This window comes from Petaurus breviceps, unplaced genomic scaffold, assembly GCF_028583685.1.
Source record: "Petaurus breviceps papuanus isolate PSGF00001 unplaced genomic scaffold, PetGlider_PUasm1.0 90639, whole genome shotgun sequence".
Taxonomy (NCBI): Eukaryota; Metazoa; Chordata; class Mammalia; order Diprotodontia; family Petauridae; genus Petaurus; species Petaurus breviceps.
Window position 1 is genome coordinate 4,647,107 of NW_027187296.1, and position 26,563 is coordinate 4,673,669.

General features: G+C 36.6%; 1 protein-coding gene and 1 pseudogene across 1 annotated transcript in view; one reads left to right on the top strand and one right to left on the bottom strand.

Annotated features, from left to right (window-relative positions):
- Window positions 1-26,563, top strand: part of TRPC4 (transient receptor potential cation channel subfamily C member 4) — a 282,270-nt gene that overhangs the window by 177,168 nt on the left and 78,539 nt on the right. The gene's annotated exons all lie outside the window — the stretch shown is intronic.
- On the bottom strand, window positions 13,900-14,478 carry LOC138143425 (small ribosomal subunit protein uS15-like; annotated as a pseudogene).

Below are 26,563 nucleotides of genomic sequence, written 5' to 3' on the forward strand. Positions count from 1 at the left end.
TCCTTTGCTTTTTAAAAATCTCTTTGGAATACACACCTAGCAGTGGTATTCTTTGGTCAAAGGGTATGCACAGTTTTATAACCCTTTGGACATAGTTCCTTGCACTCCTAAACAGTTGGACAAGCTCATAACTCCACCAATAATGCATTGTGTCCAAATTTTCTCACATCTCCTTTAGCATTTATCATTTTCCTTCTCTATCATATTGCCCAGTCTGATGGTTGTAAGTACCTCAGAGTTTTTTTAATTTGCTTTTCTCTAATCAGTCATGATTTAGAGCACTTTTTTTAATTTGACTATAGGTAGCATTGATTTCTTCTTTTAAAAACCACCTGTTCACGTCCTTTGACTATTTATCAATTGGAAATAATATCATGTTCTTAGAAGTTTGACTCAGTTCTCTGTATTTGAGAGATGAAATATTTATGCTAGTAATTTGCTGTAATTTTCCCCCAGTTTCCTGCATTCCTTCTAACCTTGTGTGTATTGGTTTTGTTTGTGCAAAAACTTTTAAATCTAATGTAAGCAAAATTACCCATTTCACATGCTATTATGCTCTCTATCTCTCTTTTAGACATAAAATCTTCCCTTGCCAATAGATCTGACAGGCAAAATATTCCATGTTCCCCTAATTTAGTTATGATATCTTCCTTTATTTCTAAATTTTATACCCATTTTTTACATTATCTTTGTTTATGGTGTGAGATGTTGGAAGCAGGGGTTCAGTCAAAGGCCATACTTGAAGACCTAGAAGGCCACTTGTGACCTCAAGACCACAAATCTCTGCTTTCCAATTTTCCCATCAATTTTTGTTGAATAGTGAATTTTTTTCTCAAAATCTTAGGGTTGCAAATAGATTTTGACCTTCAAATTACTAAGTTTCTTGGTAATATGATTTTATTGGGGGTTTGCAGCAGTAGAAAAAAGTACTTGAATAAGACAGAATCAGATGAATTTTTAAATCACATTCAAGTGTCAATATCAAGTAAGTTCCTAAAGCTGGTAGGACATACTGATTTATTTTGTGCTTATTCACTCTTAGGATATCTTGGACTCATAGAATCATACATTTAGAACTTAAGGGATCCTAGAAGTTATCCAGCTCAATATCCTGATTTTACAAATGGAAAATCAACTGGAGCACAGGGAGATTTAAGTGAATTACCTAAGGTGCTACAGCTAATAATTGTACAGAGGTAGGGGAGATCAGCACTGAGGGCTTCCTGAAGTAAAGTCCAGAAATCTATCCATTATACCACACTGCCTCAGAACATAGATATTTATGATGTTTCAAATAATATTCCTCATTCAACTCCCCTAAATATTTCTTGAAACTTCACCTCTGGTTAGCTCATAATGATAATGAAGCTGAGATTTTTTCCCCCTAAATGGGCCAATTAACTATATTTCACAGGCACAGATTGTCCCTACATCACCAGGTAGACATTGTGTGTATGTCTCTTTTTAAGAAAATATATTTTATTTTTATTTATTGAATAAAATAAGCATATCTATAACATAGTATAATAAAAAGTTAATTGCTCATGAAACTGAAAATCTATTATGCACAATTTCCTATTCCTTTTAAATATATGATAAAGTTATATAGAAACTTTTTTCCTTTTTCATTCTTCCCTCCCTGCCCCCTGAGATGACTACCATTAGATGCGTTTGTGTGTGTGTATATGTGTGTGTGTGAAATCATTCTATGCATATTTCTATTTATCAGTTCTTTCTTTTTTTATTTTTTCAAATGCTTTATTAACGTCTGATTTACATCATTCTTTTCAACTAGATTTTGAGTAACAAATTTTCTCCCTGTTTTTCCCCTACCCACCACCCCAAAATAGCAGTCCCAAAGGATATCCCCTCCTCCAATCTGCTATCTCCCATATTTTCTCCCATACCCCCTTCAACTTTTCCAGTGGATCTCTATGCCCCAGTGCCTGTGTATCTTATTTCCCAATTACATGTAAAATAGTATTAATAATAGTGTATATATATATATATATATTTGAGTATTTGATTTTAAAACTTTGAATCGCAGATTCATTCCCTTCCTCCCTTGTCACCCACACTTACTGGGAAGTTAAGCTGTTCAGTATAGGTTGTACATGTGAGGCTAATGCAAAACAATAACATAGTAAATATATTGTAAAAGATTGGCTATATTTCCCTCCCTCCTATCCCACCTCCCACTTCTTCTATTCTCTACTTTGATCCTGTCCCTTTTCAAAAGTGGGTGCTTCCAACTTCCCTCCCCCCTAGCCTGCCCTCCCTTCCATCATCCCCCCTCTCATCCCCTTCCCCCCTACTCTCCTGGAGGGTGAGATACCCTATTTAGTGTGTATTTCATTCCCTCCTCAAGCCAAATTCAATGGAAATAAGGTTGACCCATTCCTTTTTGCCTTCCTATTCTTTCCCTCAATTGGAACCATTTTCCCTTGCCTCTTCTACATGAGATAGTTGACCCGATTCTGTCTTTCCCCATCTCCTGTCATTATATTCCTCTCTCACTTCTTAATTTTGCCTTTTAAGTATCATCCCTTCCTGTTAAATTGGTCCTGTGCCCTCTATGTATACCTGTAAACATATATACACACATTCACATATGTGTTCATATGCCCATATACCCTCATATATACATATATATATATATATATATATATATATATATATTTCTATTCCCTTCAACTACTGAGAAAATTTTCATAAGTTACAATTATTATTTCTCCATGTAGGAATGTTAATAGTTCAACTTCGATAAGTTCCTTATGATTTCTCTTCCCTGTTTACCTTTTCATGCTTCTCTTGCTTCTTGTATCTGAATGTCAGATTTTCTATTCAACTCTGGTTTTTTCAGCAAGAATGCTTGAAAGTCCTCTATTCCACCAAATGACCATATTTTCCCCTGAAACATGATACTCAGTTTTGCTGGGTAAGTGAGTCTTGGTTTTAATCCCATCTCCTTTGACCTCTGAATTATTATATTGCAAGCCCCTTGATCCCTCAGTGTAGAAGCTGCCAGATCCTGGGTTATCCTGATTGTGTTTCCACAGTATTCAAATTGTTTCTTCCTGGCTTCTTGTAATGTTCTCCTCTTAATCTGGGAATTCCAGAATCTGGCTATAATATTCCTAGGAGTTTTCTTTTTGGGATCTTTTTCAGGAGGTGATTGGTGGATTCTTTCAACCTCTATTTTGCCCTCTCGTTCTAAAACATTAGGGCAGTTTTCTTTGAGAACTTACTGGAGGATGATTTCTAGGTTCTAACTTTGATCATGGCTTTCAGGCAGTCCAATAATTTTTAAATTATCTCTCCTAGATCTATTTTCCAGGTCAGTGGTTTTTCCCATGGGATATTTCACATTGCCTTCTATTCTTTCATTTGTTTAACAGCATCTTGATTTCTCATAAAGTCATTAGCTTCCATTTGCTCCAATCTAATTCTGAAGCAATGATTCTCCTCATTGAGCTTTTTAGATTCTTTTTCCATCTGGCAAATTCAGCTTTTTAAGGCATTCTTCTCCTCATTTTCTTTTTCAGCCTCTTTTGCTATTTGAGTCAGTCTGTTTTTTAAGGTATGATTTTCCTCAGTCAGGCTGTTGACTCTCATTTCATAATTTTCTTGCATTGTTCTCATTTCTCTTCCCAATTTTTCCTCCACTTCTCTTATCTGCTTCTTAAGGTCCTCTATGGCCTGTAACCAGCTCGGATTTTCCTTTGAAGCTTTTGGTGCAGGAGTTCTGACTTCACTGTCTTCCTCCTGTTCCATGCTTTGCTCCTTTTTGTCCCCAAAATAGGAGCCCAATGTTGGAATCTTCTCTCTGCTTTGTTTCCTTTTCCTGGTCATGTGGTGCCTCAGTCACTTGACCGCTGGGCTTTTTTGCCACAGTAGGACTCTGCCACCAGACAGGGGAGCTTTTGTCCCAAACAGTGGGGTTTTCTCAGCTGTCGGAGGTATTAGATTGGTGCCCTCTCTGAGGACTCCACACACTCTGGCAAGCTGGACACAAACCCCAGGACCTCCACTCTAGACTGCAATCCAGATCCAAGCAAGTTAAAGTAAGAGCGATTACCCCTCAGACTGGTGCTTGCTCCCCCTACACTCTGCAGGCCAGGCGCTGAAGCTGCCATGTGGTACTGGCTGGCTGTGCTGGAGTCTCAGTGGCTTCTTGCCTCAGGGGCAAAAGCCACATACTCCCACTTTCTGGGTCCCATAGTCCAGACTGCACTGACTTCTCACTTTGTCCTTTGCGTCTATGTGTTGATAAATCTGGAAAGGGACACAGCTGCTGCTGATCTCGAGTCCCTCCGGCTTCAGGCCCACCCTGGGACTAAAGCCTTAGCAGGTGGCTGTGTTTGGTTCCCAGAGCACTGAGCTGGCTGATTCCTGCAGGCCTGCCAGGCTGCCCTAAGAGGGGGGTTAGCTTCTCTGTCTTATTTTTTGGGTTCTGCAGCTCCAAAGTTTTTTTAGAGTCCCCCTTTTATATGTATTGGGAAAGGTGGAAGCCAGAGCAGCAGGGAGGTCCTGCTTGTACTCCACCATCTTGACTCCTCCCCCATCAGTTCTTTCTTTGGATGCAGACAGCATCTTCATTCATAGGTCCTTTGTAGTTAATTTGAACATTTACAATAGTCAAAATGACATTCTTTCAAAGTAATTTTTAAAACAATATTGGCATTAATGTATACAATGTTCTCTTGGTTCTGCTCGTTTCATTTTTCACTATTTCGTGCAAGTGTATCCATGTTTTCTAAGACCATCAAACTCATCATATCTGTTAGCACAGTAGTATTCCATCACAATCATATGCCATACCTTGCTCAACCATTCCCCAATTGATGGGCATCCCTGAAATTTCTGGGTCTTTGCCACCAAAAAGAGAGCTCCTATAAATATTTTAGAAGGTATAGGTCTTTTTTTTCCCTTTCCCCTAATCATCTTTAGAAATAGAACTAGTAGTACTAATGTTGGATCAAAGGGAATAAGTAATTTAATAAATTTTGAGCATAAGTCCAAATTGCTCTCCAAAATGGTTGGATCTGTTTATAATTCCACCAATGAGTGTCCCAATTTTCCACATCACTTCAAGCATTTGTTGCTTTCCCCTACACTCATTTTAGCCTATCTAATAAGTGTGAAATGATATCTCCAGGTTGTTCTAATTTTCATTTCTCTAATCAATAATGATTTATAGCAATTTATGTGACTACAAATAGTTTTGATTTCTTCACTGGAAAACTGCCTATTTGTATCCTTTGACCATTTGTCAATTAGGGAATGACATTCTTATTGATTTGACAACGTTCTTTATATAGTTGAGAAATGAGACCTTTATCTGAGAAACTATATTTTCCCCAATGTTCTGCTTTCCTTCTGATCTTGACTACATTTGTTGTATTTCTAAAAAAAGCTTTTTGATCTAATGTAATTGAAATTTTCATTTTATACCTCATTATGTTCTCTATTTCTTGTTTATTCATAAATAGTTTGCCTATTCATAAGTAGGACAAGTAATATACTGTTCAAATTTTCTTGTAATATTGCTCTTTATATATAGGTCATATATCCATTTTGACCTTATCTTAGGCTTCTTAAAACTCTGAGCCTTTCTTTAGATCCTTCTGAACTAGAGAGATAGTACGAGTGTACTTGTAAAAAAAAAATAACTCAACCGTCATATGGAAAGTGAAGACAAAGCTATCAATGCTACAGGTAGCATAACCAAAGCAGCTGTTAAAAAAAAAGAGGTCTGCCTTAAGATCTGAAGGGTAGGGTGTCTAGGTGGTGCAGTGAATAAAGCACCAGCCCCAGAGTCAGGAGGACCCGAGTTCCATTCTGGCCTCAGACACTTCACACACACACACACACACACACACACACACACACACACACATACACACACACACACACACACACACACAAACTAGCCGTGTAACCTTGGGCAAGTTACTTAACCCCAATTGCCCCCCAAAAAGCAAAAAAAAAACCATCTGAAGGGTAAATTGAAAAACAGGTAGCAGTGATTTAGGCAAACTAGCCCTCTTACAATCTAAGATGTGACAATATGTCAGTAGTTTCTCCTATTTCTCTCTGTCTCTCTCTCTCTTTGTCTCCCTCTGTCTCTCTCTCTCTGTCTCTCTCTCTGTCTCTCTCTGTCTCTCTGTCTCTGTCTCTGTCTCTCTCTCTCTCTCTCTCTCTCTGTCTCTCTCTCTGTCTCTCTGTCTCTCTTTTTCCTCTCTGTCTCTGTCTCTCTCCTCTTTTAAATATGTTAGACTTTACAATTCTTTATGAAAATTATTTCATTGGCATGTTTCTTTATGTAGCTAGACAAAAAAGTCAATGTACTTATATGCCATCTGTTACATAGCTATTATAGCACATTCAATGATGAAACACACTTCTTTGTCCATCCAAGAAGCTATTCCAAACAGTCTTTAGGCTTCCTTAATATCATCTGCACATACAAAAATCACAGGCATTATTGTACACTGTTACCTGGCCTCCTGAACCTAAAACAGGTCCTTGAGGAATTCCTTGACTTTGCTCTGTCATTTTATTGAATCGGGCTCTTGCAAAGTGTGGCTAGAAGCTAAAACCTGGAAAAATACTGCAGTCTTTGTTCTTGATGGGTTTCTACATGCTGCCCTGTAATAAGATGTTTATGTTTTTCCCTCTCATTAACTAGTTTCAAATGACTCCACATGAAAACAAGGACATCATATATTGAAGGTTAACTTTGAAGTCAGGAAGAGATGGGCTGAAGTTCTGCCTCTGACAGAGTAACCATATTACTATGAGCAAGTCATAACCTCTTACAGCTTCCCAGGCAACTCTAAGGTTATAAATTAATTGTTACCGATTAGAATTAGGTTATTAATCCTTAACTGTGGCAGGCATACCCACACAGGGAGATCCCCATACTGATACAATAGCAAGTCTGAGAGAGGAGACGATGCTAGAAACACTTTTTTTTTTTGCTTTTTGAAGGGAGGGCAATTGGGGTTAAGTGACTTGCCTAAGGTCACAAGGCTAGTATGTGTTAAGTGTGTGAGGTCAAATTTGAACTCAGGTCCTCCTGACTCCAGGGCCATTGCTCTGTTCACTGCACCACCTAGCCGTCCCCTGGAAATACTTCTTTAAGAAAGTGGGATTGAAACGGAGACTTTAAAGAAACCAAGGGGTTGGAGATGAGGAGGGAGAGAATTCCAGGCCAATGAAAATGACTGAAGGTGGGAGGAATGTCTTGTGAGAGGAACAACAAGGAGGCCAGAGTCAATGGATCTAGAGAAGGAGGAGAGGAGTAAGCTATAAGACTGGAGATTTAGGAAAGGATAAGGCAGTGAAAGCCTTTAAGATCTAAACAAGGGACTTTACATTTCTTCCTACAGGATCATTTCATTACATCCTAGAGGCAATAGATAAACACTGTTTGTTGAGCAGGTAATGACATGGTCAGACATGCAGTTTAGAAAAATCTCTTTGATGGCTGAGTGAAGAAGGGACTGGAGTTGGGAGAGATTTGAGGAAGGGAGGCCAACCAGAAGGCTATTATAATATTCCAGGCATGAAATAATGAAGGCCTGCACCAAGATGGTGAATACCAAAGTAGGAGTCAGAAACCTTATTTATAAACTTTATTAAAGTAGTACAATAAGTTAAAGGAAGAAGCACATTTTTACTAATGTGGGTACTATTTTCTCTTCATTGAGCTAAAAAAAATGTAATCTGTAGGTTTTGCATTTATTTACAAATTATAGAATTCTTGGTCATCTTTGTCATCAGGTTATTTACCATAATAAGAACATAATATTCTATTGCGTGCTATTATGTGTTTTTCTTCACCATGATAAAAATTTCCTATTCTATTATATTCTGACTAAAATGCACATTGTTTTTTTTAAGAATTATGACAAAATTTAAAACAAATTACATTTTCCATAAATAGCAAATATCCTACTATAGGCTTTGTAGCTTAGTCTTTATTTGAAGAATTCATCCTTTAAAGTTTGAAAAGTCTGTCTGATTTTATGAAGTTAAGGAATAATATTTCTCATCCTGACTTTTATATTCTTTTTTTTTGACATTTTGATCTACAGTGACTCACAGAGGCAGCAGTACCCAACTAGTAGGCATCCTTTTATTTGAAACCTTTTTTTTCTGATGATAATGCCACCACCCTTACTCAACCTCATGGAATCATCTTTGTCCCTGTACTTTCGATAATACCTTTCTCCTATGAGAGAATTTTTATAATCTCTATATATCTATAGTTTCCATTCTTTTCATTCTAGTCACCTTCTTACCAAACTAATTCAGAGCCTCCCTATCACTTGTTTGGACTATTATAATAGTTTCTTAGAATTGCAGAATGCATTGTACAACTGCCTGTAATCCCTATTTGCAAACTGGGTTATGAAAAAGCATTATGACATTTTCCTGACCACTGATGATCATCTTTTTAAAGAGGATGTTCAGGTCCTAGTTTGTAAAACAGAATGCCAAGGTGTTTTATAATAGCTGAGGGAATTGTAATGAAGAAGAGAGAATGATTGAAACGTGGATCAGCGATTCTCTTGATGTTGGGGTATTGGTCAGAAGATCACCATAAAAAGGAATCAGTGAGGCATATGTCAAGATAAGTGATCATCTGGGTCCTGAATTTTTGTAAGAGTGGACAAAAATGGCTTCTGAGTCTGGCGGAAGCTGATACATAAGGAAGGGAGAGAATTTGAAATTTGGAACTGAAAATGTTTTTTAAATGTTAAACAATATTAATAACAATGATGATGATAAAATATAGGTCTGATATTTCATGTGGTTGTGGGGTACATCCCATTCACATATGGTGATATAAGTTCTGTGGACAGTGATGTTGGGACCTTGGAAGATGTAAAGTGTATGAATAGAACAGTTCTTGGCCACAGTAGTATCTATATGAAGTGGGGCAGGAGGAGCGGGTCAGAGACAGAGACACAGAGACAGAGAGTAACACAGAGAGAGAGAGATAGACTGATAGAGAAGTAGGGTATGGGAGGGAGAGAGAGTGACAGAACCAGACAGACAAAAGCAGAGAAATACATCCCATGAGGTTCAAGTGGTCCCAAAGCTAGAATATTAGTGAATTCATGTGAGTAGGTTAATATCAATAGCTTCCCAGTTGAACTGCCTGCTTCTATTTCTTCTCTTCCAACTCCAACTTTCCTACTTCAATACCATTTGATCTGCCATCTCACCACTGTGTCAGATGTCTTGAGAGATTATTTCTCAGTTTCCTAAAACTTCTGATACCTCCAACATGCATTTCTCTATCCATCTAAACTTCCTTTCTTTACTTACTTTAGTACCTCATCAGGTATCACATAGGGGCTGGATGGGAGAGGAAGCAAAGAATGTGATATTAGATCACAAATGTACCTGTCTTTGACAGTGTGACAAACAATAATTATAGAAGTGTTGACAGGGTTTTTTTTCCTTTTTTGTGTTTGTGTTCCTTCCTGTTTTGTCTTAAAATGCTCCTGAGATGATCTGGCTCATTCTGGTCCCATGCCAGATTTCTTGCTAACTCATTTTCCCTTCTACCACTTCTTACTGTTTTATGAGACATTAGAGCTCATAATCTTCTGCCATCCTCCTCCTAAAGTTTTGCAGATTAGTTTAGATTCTAAATTTCTCTTGTTCTAGTTGACAAGTCTCTTTTCTTGGCAGAGAAATCGGTTTCCATATATATATAACATGAAGATTGGCCTAGATAATCTTCTGGGGTCCCTTCCAGGGAAAATCTATGATCTGATGATCTTATTTCCATCCCTGTACTCTCACTGTCTCCCATACTTAGGATAGACTTTCCTCCTTCCTTCCCTACCTATTCCAGTTTTTCTCTTCTGTCAAAGTCTGATTCACATACCACCTCATCTATGAAACTTTCCTTCGTGACACCAATTTAAAAAGAGTTCTCCCTCCTAAAATTTCTCCTAGGACTTTATCTAGATATCTTCTTTTCACTCATATTCTCCTTTGTAGCAGAATGATTTATGTGCGTAAGTTACCTCCCTTATGAGATTGTATTTTTCTTGAGGATAACATGCCTGCTATTTCATATTTATATCCTCTGTTCTTAGCAATATCGTATACTTAATGAGATATTATTAAATTTCCTTAAAAATAAAGGAAACAGGAGACTTTTAAATAGGACTGTGTTGTTTTCAAGTAACTCTAATTGTTGAAATAGGTAGAGAGATATTTTTGAGTAAATATTCTTTTCCTTTATCTATTTTTGTCTGGTCCCCTGAAGGGACACTTGAAATATGGGAATAAACAGGATAGCACCCCATTTGTGAATGACTATTGATTTCTCTGTGTGTATATGTGTGTATACATACATGTGCATTTTAACCCTGGAGGGAAGAGATATTAGTTAGCAAGAAGAGCCCAACAAAATACCAATAAAGGAAACAATAAATTTCTACCACCATATGCTATCCTCTGTAATGTTATCATGCTGTTGTTGATTGTCTCTTGATTGCATTCCAAATGTAAAAGGGGAAGGATAATCAGGAGAAGAAGTATCATTTTTGTAAAGTTGAGTGGTTTTTTTTGATAGCTACTGAAGTTGCAACAACTTTCCTAACTTTTCTCTAAAGCTCAGAGCTCCGTGAACCTCTTGGAATTTCTTGTGTCGTTCTAGGAAGTCTCAATTAAAGATGTGAGGAATGCCAGGCAGGAAAATGAAAATGCTTTTTATCATATTGATATATTCATAACAAATCCTTCAATAAATATATATTTGATCAAACATTGTGTTTGTTCATTTTCAAGTTTTGATCTTTTACACCGTGGATTCTCTGGCTATTTGTCTACAGAACAAGCATTTCACAGTTAGAAATGTTTATATACCAATACAGCAATTGTTACCTGAAGAAATTCTTGGCATCTGGTAAGCAGGCTCACAGGCATATAAGTGAGGACCACATCAACATCTAGCCCACTCTAAGGCTGCCTGTAGGAGATATAAACATGCAAGTACAGAACTTGGTACATGGTATTCATTATAGGAAGGTAGGAAGAAAACAAGTATTTATTAAACACCTCCAATATGTCAGGCATTGTGCTAAATGCTTCACAAATATATTCACATTTGAATCTGACAACAATAATGGAAGGTACATGCTGTTATTAGCTCTATTTGATGTGTTAGATTTTTTTCAGTTTTTTCTCAGCCTTAGGAAGGTTAAATGACTTTCCCAAGGTCACACAGGTAGTGTCTGAGAATAGAATTTGAACTCAGGTATTCCTGAGTCCATTCTTCTGTCTACTGTAACCTCTAGCTACTTCTGGGTTACAGGTTCAACCTTTATATTCTAGTCAGTGAATTCATTGTGTCAGAGAAGAGGAAAAGAGCTACTATAGAGCTAGGTAAGACTTCTTTGTGTCAGTATAATGCAGTTCTTTTTATTAGGTATGTTACTGGGTGACATTTCCTGTATATCACTCTATTGTCCTGATTTGTGTGTATTTCTGAGGTATTCTTGTCTGCTTGCACATGCTTTGAGCTTTGGTTTTAGACACTGAGATCATCAAAGGATTTGGACAGTGATAAATTTATGGGGCACAAGGTTGACTCCATCCTTAACACCTTCAGAGTGCTATCATTGTCTTGCTTGAGTCAGATAGGAACTTCATATACAAGGGCCACAGGATCCTACCCTATTTAAAGTAATTCTTGATGCAGATAGAAGCATACTATTTTCTCTTTTTTTGTTTTTTTTCTTTCATGATTTTTCCCTTTTGATTCTTCTTTCCCAACATGGCTAATGTGGAAATAATTGTACATATATAGCTTATAACCACTTGCAGGCTGTCTTGGGGAGGGGAGGAAAAGAAGGGGGGAAATTTAGAACTCACAATCTTATAAAAGTAAATGTTGAAAACAAACAAATATATTTTAAAAATAAAGCAATTCTCAGGGCCCCAGATGGCATAATGGATAGAACATAAGTTTTAAAGTCAGGAAGAACTAAATTCAAACCCCTTTCTCACTTAGTGTAAATTCAGGCAAATCTTTCACCCTTTCTTAGTCAGTTTCTTCATCTTTATAATGGGAATAACAAGAGTTCTTATATGCCATCACTATTGGAAGATTTTTGAATATAAAATGCTTTGCAAACCTTAAAGAACTATATAAATTTCACCTATTATAGTTAGTTCAACAACATTTATGGAGCAGCTATTAGATGCAGGGTACTGTGTGAAGTACTGGATATACAATGGCAAAAAAACCCAAAACTTAAATAGTCACTGTTTCAAGGAGCTTACATTCTCTGGGATATACAACATGTCAACAGATAAATGGATATAAATCTGGGGATGGAGAGAGTACAAAACGCTAGAGGCTCACAAAAGGTTTCCCATAGGTCATGATCCGAACTGAACCTTGAGGAATAGACATGGAGACTGGTGGTGGAACAGCAAGTAGGTTGGTTTCACTGAAAGACAGAGGGAATGACAAGTAGTCATGTGAAATAAACCTCAAAAGATACCCTGGAGGTACATGTGAAAGACTCTACATTTCCAGCCTATGTATTTATATTTTATCTTAGAGGCAATAGGGAGTTATTGACTATTCATGAACATGACATGGCAACTCTTCAATGAGGTTGTGAGATTAGTTTGACAGTCTTGTGAAGCATGGATTGCAGCAGCAGGGAGTGATTGGAAGAAGAAGAATAGAAATCTATTGTTCAGACAAGAGGGGAAAAGATTCTGAACCAGAGGGAATGTGATATGTGTAAGACTTTGTAAATTATGAGATATAAATTGAGTGAGGGAAAAGGAAACCTCAAGGATGACTCTACAGTTATAAACCAAACTGATTAAAAAGTACTTTCAACAACATAGGGAAGTTTGGAGGAAGGGCAGATTTGTTTAGGGCAGGGGGGATGAGGAGTAGATAAAGAGGTTGATTTTGGACACAAGTTTGATATGTTTCTGAGACATTGTAAATGAGGAAGCTTAAAAGGTAATTAAAATGTTCAACTAGAGCTTAGGAGAGATATAAGAAAATAATATATAGATTCAAGTAATTTGCATAGATATAATATGCAGGGGGGCTGGAGAGATGACCAACTGAGAAACAATATAGGCACAAGAAAGGAGGGTCCAGAACAAAGTACATTAGAAATTCAGTCAAGACACGAAACTGAAACAAGTTTTTATAAGAATAGAATGTTGATAAATGGGAAAAATGCATTAATGAGCTGTGATAAAGGTTTGCTATCCAAACTATTTAACCAAGTAGCAATCAGAAAAGTTTGAGGGAAGAACAAAGGGACTGTGGAAGGGTAGCTTTTAGCTAATTAGTGACTAGGCACGGGGAAAGGTCACAGAGGAAGGTAGTTTTCACATTAGATAATGATGACTATTTATCCCAGGAAATAAGGAGGTGCTAATTTGCTGACCATAGCACTATGGAAATATCATTTTATTAGAACCCCTAATGTTGTTTTGATAATGGAGGGCAATGGTGGTGTGGGTAATGCCCTCCAAGCACTGGAGAAATGGAAGGAGGAGCAGAAGGGAAATCAGGTCAAAGACATGTTTCAGACCATACCTAAATATCTGATCCCCAAAGGCTGAATTTATTATTTTATTCCTACCATATATTCTATTTTCATTTCAAGATTGTTGGTTGTGGCATACCCAGTAGTTATTCCACACTTGAGGAGTATGGGGTTGGCTGTTTGTATGAGGTTCTGATCCTTTCAACATTTGCCATTATATCTTAGGTCCCAGGCCAAACTGAACTGGGTCTGCTTAGACCAGTGCCCCGGTAGTTTTGGTTTGGTATTTTAACAAAATGAGATACTCATAGTTTATTCAACAGTTAACAAAGAGATATTTTTTTTCAGTTAGAGATGACTTTATTATTTGAGTACATAAACCAAAATTTATGCAACCAGAGCAGAGGCTGTGGATGATTCATATTTCCAATTAGGTGGGAGCACTCTCTTGGTCTTGTAGTACCGAGCCAGCCGGTGAATTCGGCTCTCATTCAGAATCAGACGGAATTTAGAGTCCTTATCCTTTCTGTTTCTCTCAAGATGCTTTCAGACAGCAACAGCTTTCTTGATTAAGTGATAAAGATCTTCAGGCAGATCAGGGGCAAGTCCCTTGGACTTTAGAATTCTCAAAATTTTGTTGCCAGTTACAAAGCGTACTTGTGCCACACCATGAGAATCCCTCAGGATCACACTGATCTGGGAGGGCTTCAGGGCCTTCTTGGCCAGCTTGTAGATCTGCTCCTTCACGTCGTCCGAGGTGAGCTTCAGCCACGTGGGCATGCTGAGGCAGTACGGCAGAGCCGACTGGGACAGACCCTTCCCGGGAGTGTGCATACGACCCATGATGGTGACGAGCAGGCAGCGAAAGAGAGAGGGACACAAGGAACGAGGCAGGAAATCATTGAATCTGCCGGAAAAAATCCAAAAAGATATTTTCTTAGCCAAGGCAAGAGAAATATTTTAATAAGGATTGGCATTGAGGATAACTCAAGTTGATTTAGGTGAACAAAGTTTCCTTGCCCGAGTTGTCCATCTTGGTTCATCAATCATTAGAGGGACAGCTAGAACTCCTCCTGGCTACTTTATACTAAAGTGATTAAGAAGTGATATCCACAGCTAAACTTTAAGTTACGTAATACCTTCACCACTCAAGAAAATTCTCAATACCTTTTAAGGAAGAATTAGCCAAGCTTGCATGGGAAGGAGGGTGAAGGAGGGATCCCTAGGATGGTGCTCTACCACAGGCCTTTCAGTGCTAGACATGGTGTCCTAGATCTTGGCCAAAACATACTTTTCCTGAACATCTTTAAAAAACCCAGATCACTGGGTTCTGATGGATCAAAGCTTTCAGAGGGCATAAATTCTGATAATATTCCTGAATAACAACTATTTGAACGATTTTCTGGGAAGTCTTGACTTGGAACAACATTGTCTCTAGAATGTATTGGGGATGAATAATAAAAATACAATTAGAAACATTGGTTATTAGTTTACTTACACAGGGTGAGCAAGGGAGGATGACTGAAATGAGGATTAGGTAACTGTTATAACAATAAATATCTCTTTTATATTTTAGTAGTAATTTTATCTAAATTAATATCAGTGAGTCTGTTCCGATCTACAGATTTAGCATTTACCCATTTACAATAGGAGAAGCAGTATAATTCATTTCATGACTAAGAATTCATTTTAGAATATGAATTCAGCTTTTACTGAATGAAAAAGGGAAAGGTTAATTTTATCTTTTCATTACATAGAATTTTATCTTTTCATCATACAATAAATATTGACTTACCTATTGACTAATTTGATTATATCATCAGAGCCTATAAAGCTATTTGATTTCTAATAGTAGTATTTCCCTTTCTTCCCCTTCTCAATTAAATTAGAAAGACCTTTACCATAAAATTTACTTCTGCTAACTTTGCAGCTAAATGAAAGTCTAGGAAACTGGAGGTACTGTATGAAATGTCAATTTTCAACAGAAGTCATAGTAATAATCAAAGTACCTTTATAAGACTAGAAATTGGAAATGCATTGTTGATTTCAGAGATGGAGTAAATGTAATTCAAAGACTCTGCAATCCTAGTTTTTGTCAGAACAAAATAATGTTGTGGAAATAGCACAGGATTTATAATTAAAGACTATGAATTCCAATTTGACTACAATGTGACCTTGGGCATTTAAGTTCCCTGGGCCTTAACTGCCTCATTTTCAAAATTAGGGGATTGAAATTAAGCAGTTTGAAATATCTGTTCTAATTCACAATCATTAATTTTTCCATGCCTAAAACAATAGCATTGACTTTATTTTCAATAGAATAATTTACAAATCTTTTTTAGAGGCAGAGAAGTAGTATAGAATAAGTGGTAGAGAGAAGGTTATGGAGTCAGCAGAATTTGAGTTTGAATCCTGCCTCTGACACCTTCAAGATATGTGACCATGGACAAACCATTTTACTATTCAGTCCCCAAAGTAAATCTCTTAGACTATAAATTTTAGACTTCTATAAATGCATTTATGTAGGGAGATTGCACACAGGGAGTTCCCTGTATTGATGAAATCACAGGACTAGAGCTAAAAGAAATATAGAACATAAGCTCCTTGAGGGCAGGAATTATTTTGTTTTTGTGACAGCATGTGTTACATTTGTACAGTGCCTAACAATTGGTTCTTTATGTGTGTGCGTATATATATATATATATATATATATATATATATATATGTGTGTGTGTGTGTGTGTCTGTGTGTGTACCTGTATGTATACATATATGTATATTTAGTTTTAGTTTTCAACATTCACTTTTATAAGACAGAGTTTTTAATTTTCTCCCTCTCCTTCCCCTTCCCCTCCCCAAGATGGCATGCAGTCTGATATAGAGCATACATGTGCAAAAATTTTATACATATTTCCACATTAGTCATATTGTAAGGAAGAATTAGAACCGAAGGGAAAATCACAAGACAGAAAAAACAAAAGGAAAAATAACAATGCTTCAATATACACTCATACTCCATAATTCTTTCTCAGGATGTGGATAGTATTTTCCATCATGAGTCTTTTGGAATTGTCTTAGAGCATTGCACTAACAATTGGTTGTTAATCAAAGTTTGTTCCATTTTAAACTAAATGCCCTTGTGGCAATCCCAGGGGCCTTAGTCCAACTGCTGATTAGTTGACAGTCCCCTTTTATCCAGCTAAGCTAGAAAGAAGCTTTTTTTTGTCCATTCTCCTCAAACATTTACCATTAAAATCAAGTCATGGGTCAATAGCTTGTTTTGTGCAAGTCCACAGTACAAGCCAGGGATTGACTTGATATCTCAATATTTGCTAGAACTAGATAAACAGAAGTGAACAGTTTATGTGGAGTAAGAGATATCAGTCAATTGTTTGTAAAACTGCAAAAGCAAATACCTTCTTCCTCCTGAATCAAGTTCATGTTTATTCATTGAGGGAAGAAATAATCTTCTCCTTAATGCTTAGGCCACAGTAGTGAAGGCAATAATTGTATCATATTTCATTACCATTCTTTGAAAACTATTCATTGCCATTTTCAATTTCCAGTCATTTATTTAGAACAGGTCTCTTCCAGCAGACTGATAGACTATATTAAAAAAAACAGATTGGTCCTAAACAAGATGAAAGCAAAGATCCATCTTTGTCACTTGTACAGCCTTTGTTTTCAGTCTCCCCCACCCCAATATGAAATGATTCCCTCTCTATTCCTCTAATAAAAGCCTTCATGTTTCTTATCCTCATCTTCTTTTATCTCTATCAAAACCTGCTCCCAGATAATTCTTCCCTTCACTCTGAGGTAAAAATGAATTAAACAGCTTGAAGGATTGCCTTGTCAGAAATATTTTAATTTTAATTTAACTTAATAATAACTTGAAGGACCGAGTTGTGTCGATTGATTTAGTACATTTTTTTTCATAATGCAAAGAAAATAGAGATAGCAGGATGAAAAATTTTTTTCCAAGTAAAATATCTGTGTATGTGTATTAATAGATAGACTTGTCCTTAACAAGGGTCAGAACTTCAAGTTCCTAATTCATTTCCTTACCTCAAATTTCTTCATGATGCAATCCATCCTCCACATGGACACCAAAATGACTTTGCTAAAGTTTGACTATTGTGACCACCTCTTATCTCTAGGGTCAGTCACTCAGTCAATAAGGATGTATTAAGCACCTAGTGTGTGCTAAGGTACTGTGCTAAATCAAATATAAACTCCTCAGTTTCATATTTAAAGTTTTGCATAACCCAGCCTTCCCTTCCCGTTCTTAATACTCATTCCCCTCCACACACTCTACTCTAGGGTCCAGTCATTTTGGCCTTCACATTGTTGTTCACATGCAACACTTCACCTCCCATGTCCAGTCCTTTGATCTGGCTGTCCCAAATGCTATAATGCTTTTTTCTTACCTCCTTCTCATGGAATCCCAAGTCTCCTTCAAGATTAAGTATGTGTCCCCTTCTTCAGATGGCATTTCCTGGCCACCTACATGCCATTCTGTATTGGAAGGAAGTAGATTGCTTCCAGTATTATTTTCTATCTGCTTTGTATATATTTTGTATATGTGTATGTATCTACTTGTGGGTTGCTTTCCCTATTAGAATGTAAATCCCTTGAAAACAGAATTATTTCACTTTTATTTTTGTATCCCCAACAGCTAGCACGATGTCTGACACACAATAGGTACTTAAACAATGTTTATTGCTGAAATGATAAAGCAATGAAACTGTAAGTCTTATTAGTAATTAGTCATTGAAGCAAGTAATTTGTGTAAAAGCTTGGTAAGATGAAAGTTAGGGAACAGAAAATGAGAAAGTGGGCTTTTTCTGATGTTTCAAAAACATTGCCACATATACAGTCGCTTATTTTGCCTTTCCTGGTACTGGATCAACAAACCTCCAGACCCTGTGCTAAAAAGCTGGGGATGGAAAAAAAAAGGTCAAAGAAGGTAGGGATTATCTACCTTCAAGTATCTCACAGTTTAATGGAGGAGACAATATTAAAAAAACAAACAAAAACAAAAAAAACTGTACAGAAAAGCTTTGTTCAGTTGTTTTTCAAAGTGTTCAACACTTCATGACTCCATCTGGGTTTTCTTGACAAAGATATTAGAGTAGTTTGCCATTTCTTTCTCCAGCTTTTATTTTATTTTTTACAGATGAGGAATTGAGGCAAACAGTGTTAAGTGACTTGCTGAGGGTCACACAGCTACTAAATGCCTGAAGCAAGTTTTGAACACACTAAGATGGGTCTTACTGACTTCAGGCCCACCACTCTATCCATTGTGCCACCTAACTGTCCACAGAAAAACTATGTTGGAGAATGTCAACTTAGGGGAGACACTAGAATTAAGACTTCCTGTAAAAGAAGGAAGGATTTTAGGTAGTTCTTACTAGAAGGTGGCACCTGATTAAAGTCATTGTCTAAATCAGGCCCAAAGTTATTGAATGTAAATGCAGTGTTTTATAGACCTTTACAGTTTCTTTGTTAGAAAATTGTAAATATTTATGAAGAAAGATCTTTGAGGAGGTAAAGTGATTTTATAGTTGCGTTTGAGGGTCCTTTCTTTTCCTGGGCCTTCAAGGTTTGAAAGATCTGCTTTTGCTCAAGGAAAGTGCTCTATTGCTTCCAGCCTCTGTCTTCTATGCTGAGTTTTCAGTACGCATTAGTAAGCAAAGGTTCTTAATCTTGTGTTGTGTAATGAAGGCCACGGACCCCTTCTCACAAATTTGTTTTTAAATAAATTGAAGGAAATGCTAAAGTGTAGTGAAAATAAATATATGCTTTTCCCCATCCATGTTTACAGACCCCTGAAATCAATTCACTGACTTGGTGTGCCCCTGATATGGAAGACATGCTGTATAGAGATTAAGGAAAAAACCAAAATAAGCAAATAAACAAAACAAACCACCAAACAGAAGTGTTGGGGGGGGGGGGGGGGGAACCTATCTTGGATTTTACTCAGTTCCAATTTACAAATCTAAAAAAAATCATTAATATACTATTTAAAGAAATATCAAATCTACAGCCATCATGTTACAATAGGAAAAAAAAATCTGGGTCCTAAATCAGGGGATCTGGTTTCAAATTCAGGCACTAATACTTCAAATTTGTGTAACCTCAAGCAAGTAACTTAACTCTGCCTAGGTTTCTTCACCTGTAAGATGGTATGGACCAAACAACATCTAAGAAGCCTTTCAACTCCAGATCTATCAAGCTATAAGCAATAGCATAACTGTTATCTTTTAGAATAAATGTGTTTATAATGTTCCCAATTCCTTCAGTTCTCCTCCAAACATAATAGCCAGAAATTAGAAAATTTAAATTTGAAAAGAATTAGAAAGTTCTTAGACTTTGAAAAAAATATATATATGAAAACTGAAAATGAGAGCGGTTTTCTTTTGGAAATGAATATAGGCCTATAGAAGTACCCAAAAGAGGGAGCATGCTTTCACCATTGTTGATAAAGTCAAGAAGTTCCAATTGTCTTGAGCTTTCAGCACTGTTTAGGGAAGAGTACAATTATCCTGACAGAGAACTAAGTAAATATTTTGACTTCTGCTCTTTTCTCATACACATGATGCACTGAAAATTACAGTATAAATGTTTGGAGGTGGTTAAATAGTTACATGCAGTTGGCAATAATATGTCTAGATGACACAGAACAGACAAGACCTGCTTGCCATCACATTGACTCTCACCCGACACAGAATAAGAATTTAACAGGATACCTTGGATATTTATAAACTCCAACCTAATATAGGCCCGCTTGCCAACACAAGGTATGTAGGGGGAAATACTAAAGACCTGATGAATAAATTGTAATCATAGTTATGATGATAAAAGCCATCTTCACTTTCAAGTTGAGATAGTCCATGTCTGATATTTACCCAGAATTCTAAATCCTATTTTAATAAATAGAAATTACATTAAAGTCTGAGAATATGGTGAATGGGATAGCCTTGCACACTATGATCTCAACTATCCAGGATTTCAGGGCTAATAAGCAATGTAGGCAGGTGTGGATTTCTATAGGTTTTAGCAATTTGGTAGAGAAGGGTATGACTCCTTCTATATTAATATGTCCCCAGAGAGGAGGAGGAAGACAGAAGAGAATGGAAGATAAGAAGTGCCTACCATTTCTCATTACTTCACCATCATAGTCCTGCATGAATTTATCTACTGGCTTCTTTGTTTAGTTCAATTCAATGAGCTTCCTGCTCTTTTGAGGTCTCTACCCCATGTGTCAATGTCAGTTTTCAACCTTCCCTATGGGATATCAGCATCCTGAAGCCTCTCCCCCATGGACCATTGTCAGTCAGCCAGTGTCCTGAGGACTCTCCACCCATGAACGGGTATCATTATCTCCTCAACCCCTGCTCATGATTGGTGGTATAGTATATAGACAGTTATTTGTTGTGGTAGATAAAATGCTGTGTTTGGGGAAGATCTGCATCCATATCCTACTACAGACATTTACTAATTGTGTGACCCTGGGCAAATCACTTAACCTCTGGGCCTCAGTTTCCACACCAACAAGTAGAGAAGATTAGACTCAATGGCCTCTAAAATCCTTTCTAGCCTTAAATATATAATCCTATGATTTAAGAGTACAATATATTGCTGATTGTCCTGGATGCCAAAATTATCAGTTTCACACTTAGAATAAGGGATAGGATTTCTACAATTGCTGAACAGTTGATGCTTCCTTCCATCATATTTATGACCTATCACATTTGGAAGTTTTTTTGCCAAAATGCACTGGGAGCTTAATAAATATGGATTGTTATTACCACTCTTCTCATTGGTCACTGAGAATACTGGAAAAATACACTCTCTTTTTCACTGTCATCAAACAGGCAGTTCCAGTGACCAGAGACAAGCCAATTAGTCTGTGCCTCTTACTGAAGATTCCTCCTTTTAGTCCCACATATGCAGAAAAATGCAGTTTCATATTTTTAATCTCTGGGATTAAAAATAAAGGACTTACCATTGTTCCCTGGTATCAAAAGACATTTTTATTTTCTTGTCAGAGAAGGTTAAATTGAATGTGTTAATGAGAACACGGGAATGTAAAATGAGTAACTTCTGCTTGTGCTGGCATATGTAATATGTTAATAATTAGTGAACTATTTTTGCACATCAGGCTTGTTATTGAATCTGTTGAAGTGACTCTTTTGCTCTAATTTTGAAATTCATAATTGGATATTTTTGTGCATAACTGAGTCCTGAACATTTTGATGAACCCCATTACTTAAGAATTTTGAAACCAGAATTGGGATTATTTTACATTGAGACTGTTGCTACATTGTAGTTTCTTTCACCCTGCACCAGCATAAGGATTTAACCTATACACACATATGTTTGTCCATATGTATGTGTGTATATATAAACATACATTATATATGATATATATGTATATATCTGTGTGTCTATATATAAATACATGAGTACATATATATTTCCTTTACAACATGTTCCTAAAAATAATAGGTAGCATTTTTTAAAGCTATCAGCAAGTATTATATATAATGGGGATAAGCTAGAAGCATTTCCAATAAGATCAGGGGTGAAACAAGGATGTCCACTATCCCCCCTCTTATTCAATCTTGTACTAGAAATGTTAGCAGTAGCAATTAGAGAAGAAAAAGAAATCAAAGGAATCAAATTAGGCAAAAAAGAGACCAAGCTATCATTCTTTGCAGATGATATGATGATATACTTAGAGAATCCTAGAGAATCAAGTAAAAAACTACTTGAGACCATAAATAAATTTGGCAAAGTTACAAGGTATAAAATAAACCCACATAAATCCTTGGCATTCCTATATATTTCTAATGAAATCAACAGCAAGAGATAGAAAGAGAAATCCCATTTAAAGTTACTATAGACATTATAAAATATTTGGTAATCTACCTGCCAAAACAAAACCAGAACCTATATGAACACAACTACAAAACACTTATCACACAAATAAAGTCAGATCTTACTAATGGAAAAACATCAATTGATCATAGCTGGGTCGAGCTAATATAATAAAAATGTCAAATTTACCTAAATTAAATTACATATTTAGTGCCATACCAATCAATCTACCAAAAAATTACTTTATAGAGCTAGAAAAAGTAGTAACAAGATTCATTTAGAAGAACAAAAGGTCCAGAATATCAAGGGAATTAATGAAAGGAAATGCTAGGGAAGGTGGCCTAGCCATACCAGATTTTAATCTGTATTATAAAGCAGCAGTCATCAAAACTACTTGGTACTGGCTGAGAAATAGAGTAGTGAATCAATAGAATAAATCGGGTACACGAGACTCAGCAGTCAATGACTACAGTAATCTACTGTTTGATAAGCCCAAAGACCCCAGTTTTGGGGATAAGAACTCACTATTTGACAAAACTGCTGGGAAAACTGGAATGTAGTATGGCAGAAACTGGGCATAGACCACTATCTAACACCATATACCAAAATCAAGTCTAAATGGGTGCATGATATAGGTATAAAGGCTGATACTGTAAGCAATCTGGGAAAGCAAGGAATAGTTTATCTTTCAGACTTTTGGAAAAGGGAAGACTTTATAACCAAACAAGAGTTAGAGAGCATTATAAAATGCAAAATGGATAATTTTTATTACATTAAATTGAAAAGTTTCTGTACAAAGCCAATGTAACCAAGATTAAGTGGAAAATGGGAAATGGGGAAAGAATTTTTTACAACCAGTGTTTCTGATAAAGGCCTCATTTCTAACATATACAGAGAACTGAGTCAAATCTATAAGAATACAAGTTATTCCCCAATTGATAATTGGTCAAAAGATATGAATAGGCAGTTTTCAGAGGAAGAAATTAAAGATATCTGTAAGCATATGAAAAAAAATGTTCTAAATCACTATTGATTAGAGAAATGCAAATCAAAACAACTCTGAAGTACCACATCTCACCTGGCAGATTGGCTAAGATGACAAAAGAGGAAAAGGACATATGCTGGAGAGGATGTGGAAAAATTGGAACACTAATGCATTGTTGGTGGAGTTGTAAACTGAGTCAAACATTCTGGAGAGCAATCTGGAACTATGTCCAAAGGGGTATAAATAATTGTATACCCTTTGACCCAGCAATGCCACTTCTAGGGTTGAATCCCAAAGAGATCATGGAAGTGGGAGGAAGACCTGTATGTATAAAAATATTTATAGCAGCTCTTTTTGTGTTAGCAAAGAATTGGAAATTAAGGGGATGCCTATCAATTGGAGAATGGGTAAACACGTTGTGGTATATTAATACAATGCAGTACTATTGTGCTATAAGAAATGAGGAGCATACGGATTTCATATTTACCTGGAGAGACTTATGCAAACTGATGCTGAGTGAGAAGAGCAGAATCAGAAGAAATCTGTACACAATATAGACACAACTTATGAATGATGACTAACTTTGATAGACTGGACTCTTCTCAGCAATGCAAGGTTATAAGACAATTCCAAAAGACTCATGGTGGAAAGAGATGTCTACATTCAGAGAAAGAACTAGAAAGAACATAGGTTGAATGCAGATTGACGCAAACTACCTGCTCCCTTTCTTTTTCTCATTTGGTTTTGTTTCTTCTTTCCCATTTTTCATTCCATCAGTTACAATCCTTCTTTACAACCTGACTAATTTCTGATGTGAAAGCATTTGCAGATCCTATACTTGATTGTGTACCTCCATGGTGGTGGTGGTGGGGGGTGGAATTTGAAACTCAAGGGATTATGGAACTGAATCTTATAAATTAAAAGTAAACAAACAGATTAATAAAGACAAAAACATTTTTTTAAAACAATTGGGTTAAGTAAGTTGCTCAAGGTTACATGGCCAGGTGTTTCTAGGTGGGTGCTAAGTGTCTGAGCTTGGATTCAATCCCCCAGGTCATCCCGACACTGGGGCCGGTGCTCTTTTTTTTTTTTTAAAGCAATAGGGGTTAAGTAACTTGCTCAAGGTTACACAGCCAGGTGTTTCTGGGTGGGTAATAAGTGTCTGAGTTCAGATTCAATCCACATGTCATCCCAACACTGGAGCCGGTGCTCTTACTCGCTGTGCTACCTGGCTGCCCCCGACAAAAACATTTTTAAAAAGCAAAAAAAAAAAAAAAAACATTTTCCTAATTTGGGGAATATTAAACTTTTCTCATGCTATGAAGAATGTTCACTCAATCTTCAAAGGTTTCATAGCTAGTATCAATTTATAGATTATAAATTTTCTTGCAGAATAATCCAGACTCAGTACCATTTTTTTTTGCCCTGCCAATATGTCAAAGCCTCCTGGTGTTCCCTCCTCAAAGCAGAAAATTCCAAGATATTGATTCTGCCTTTTTTTTAGTACATTATAATTATTCAAAAGTGAAAATGTGCATTTGAATTGTGGAACAAAAGAGTGGAGAGACTTTACTATATTTTGTTAATTAATGTTAAGTAGAATAAAGTAGGAATATCAAGCTGAAAACTCTGTAGCCTCTAGGATACAAGATCACAGATTTAGAACTGGAAAAGACTTTAGAGATTATGTAATCTAGATGTTTTGCTTTATAGATGAATCTCAGAGAGTTTAAGTGAGTTACCCAAAGTCATGTCACTTGTAAACTTCAGATCTAGGATTTGAATCCAAGTCCTTTGTACGAAACCCAGAATTCTTTTCCCAGATGATCTGACTATAAGAAGTTCAGATTACATGGAATTATATGCTTTAAAACAGGAAAGAAAAGGAGTAACAAATTTGATTCTTTCTGAAAATAAACTGTAGCTAATTTGAAGTATTATTCTCCCCACTATTTATACTTGTGGCTTCCACAAGGGCTTGCAAAGGGCCATAAATTAGCTATTTTTACAATTTATTCATATCTAGACCAATTAACCTGGCTCAAGTAGAGCTCAGTGTGGGTATTGAAACATTAAACCCAGGCCAATACCTGACAAAACTTTTTGAGGCAAAGGCTGTTGTCAACATTAGTGTTCCCCACATCTTCTACTCCCCTTACCCCTTCCCCGCTGTGAACTCCCACACATATAAACATGAAACTTTCATGAATCATATGTTTAGAACTAGACAAGCCCAATTTATGAATAAGGAAACTGAGGAACAGAGAGGTCAAATAGGCTTGCCCCGGAATATAGTTTGTTAAATGTCTGGGGTAGCATTTGAACTCTGGATTTCCTGATTCCAAACCCAATGCTGTATTCACTTTGCCACAAGAGATACAAAAGCCATTAGTTGAGGCAGGTAGGTGGTGCAGTAAATAGAGCACCAGCCTTGGAGTCAGAAGGACCCAAGTTCAAATTTGGCCTCAGAAACTTTACTCTGTGTCACTTAACCCCAATCGCCTTGCCTTCCCCCCTCAAAGAAAAAAAATAGAAAAAACATTAGTTATAAAGGTAAGAATATAAGTAAGATTAGCATATATGTGTCATGAAAGCAAAGAGAACAATGAGTTGTTTCATGAATTTTCCCTTTGGTTCAACTATCTGATGTCAATAAGCCAGCACAAATCAGAGAAAGCGGTTTTATTACACTCAGAATGTGACACATCTCACCAGTAGTTGATGTGAATGTATCATTTCATCATTCAGTTAAAAGTATTTATTAATGTAAAGCCAAACAAGAGCAGCTTTCCAGAGGAAAGGATAATGTGCTATGAACAGCTTTCAAGATTCTGATTATATAGTATAACAAACTCTCTATTTATTCAATAACAACTCAGAGCAAAACATTCACAGAAAATCAAAATATAGCTTTCACCATGTCATAACTCAACAACGTATCACTAAAATGGCCACATAGTTTTCACCAAAGTGGTCACACAGTTTTCAACAAAGTACAATCATTTAGTAACTCAATCATTGTTATCCTTAATTCAATCAGTTTCAAGGAGGAGAGCCTCCTTAATCCCTAACTCACTCATCCTTAAGGGACACAAAGTACAATAGTCAAAGTTCTCCATCCATGGGGTGCAAAT